Source organism: Nothoprocta perdicaria, unplaced genomic scaffold (assembly GCF_003342845.1).
Source record: "Nothoprocta perdicaria isolate Ctin4 unplaced genomic scaffold, notPer1 scaffold_1273, whole genome shotgun sequence".
Taxonomy (NCBI): Eukaryota; Metazoa; Chordata; class Aves; order Tinamiformes; family Tinamidae; genus Nothoprocta; species Nothoprocta perdicaria.
Window position 1 is genome coordinate 37 of NW_020454398.1, and position 1,461 is coordinate 1,497.

The 1,461-nt window shown below is 76.3% G+C and overlaps 1 long non-coding RNA gene across 1 annotated transcript; it reads left to right on the top strand.

Annotated features, from left to right (window-relative positions):
* The first annotated feature begins 245 nt into the window (after window positions 1–245).
* Window positions 246–1,430, top strand: LOC112942399. Its single transcript, XR_003248378.1, has 2 exons — window positions 246–303; window positions 1,388–1,430. It is a non-coding gene; the product is annotated as an uncharacterized LOC112942399 (long non-coding RNA).
* The last annotated feature ends 31 nt before the right edge of the window (window positions 1,431–1,461 follow it).

Genomic DNA, 1,461 nt, shown 5'->3' on the forward strand with positions numbered 1-1,461 from the left:
GGACCGGGAACCCCCCACCGCAACCGGGAACCGCCCCCGGGGAATGGGATCCGCCCCCATGCCCGGCACCGGGAACCTCGCCCGGGACCGGGCCCCCCCCTCCAGGGATCCGCCGTTGCCCCGGGCCTTCCCGCTGCCTCTGCACGTGACCCCTGGCCCCGCCCCCTGGCCCCGCCCCTTCCCCGCCCACCCCGTTTCCCCGGTAACGGCGGCCCCGGCGTGACCCCTGACCCCGCAGAGCGCCCAGGCCCTCGGGGGCCTCGTGGGCGTCACCAGCTCCCGCCTGGGCTCCATGAAGACCCGGTGAGTGACACGCGCGCCGGCCAATGGGGAGCGCGCGCGCGCGAGGGGGTGTGCCGGGGGCGGGCCCTACGCGTTCCAACCAATGGGAATCGGGCGGGTTCGAAGAGGCGGTGCTGGGGGTGGGGCTAGGGGCGGGCCCCGCGCGCTCTTAGCCGAGGGGAATAGCGCGGGTTCAAGGGGGCAGGACTGGGGGCGTGGCCAGGGACGGGCCCGCGCACTCTCAGCCAATTGGGTCAGCGCAGGATGGAGGGGCAGTGCGGGGGCCGTCTCGGGGGGGGCTCCGCGCGCCGTCAGCCAATGGGACGGCCTCAGGGGCGTGGCCCCGCGCAGCTCCAGCCAATGGCGCCGCCGCAGGTTTCAGGGGCTGTTCGGGGGCAGGGCCGGGGAGCGGCGTCGGGGGCGTGGCTAGAGACGGTCCCGGCCCACTCCCAGCCAATGGGGCGGCGGCGGGGGCGGCCCCGGCGCGCTGGCAGCCAATGGGGTCGGCGCGGGTTCGCGGGCATGTGTGGGGGCGGTGCTGGGGGCGGGTCTCGTGCTTTCCCAGCCAATGGGAACGCCGCAGGTTCGAGGGGCTGTTCGGGGGCGGCGCCGGGGGGGTGGCTAGAGGCGGTCCAGGCCCACTCCCAGCCAATGGGGTGGTGTCGGGGGCGGGTCCGGCGCGCCTGCAGCCAATGGGATTGGCCGCAGGTTCGAGCGGCCGTGCGGGGGCAGGGCCGGGGGCGTTGTCGGGGGCGTGGCTAGAGGTGGTCCCGTGCAGCTCCCAGCCAATGGGGTGGCACCGGGGGCGGGGCCGGCGTGCCGACAGCCAATGGGATGGCCGCAGGTTCGAGGGGCCGTGCGGGGGCAGGGCCGGGGGCGGGGCTAGAGGCGGTCCCGGCCCACTCTCAGCCAATGGGGCAGCGGCGTAGGCGGTCCCGGCGCGCCGGCAGCCAATGGGATTGGCCGCGGGTTCGAGGGGCCGTGCGGGGGCAGGGTCGGGGGCGGTGCCGAGGGCGTGGCTAGAGGCGGTCCCTGCCCACTCCCAGCCAATGGGGCGGCGCCGGGGGCGGTCCCGACGCACCGGCAGCCAATGGGATGGCCGCAGGTTCGAGGGGCTGTGCCTGCTGTCGCTGCTGGTGAGCGAGAGCCCCACGGAGCCCTTCCAGCAGCACTGCGTGG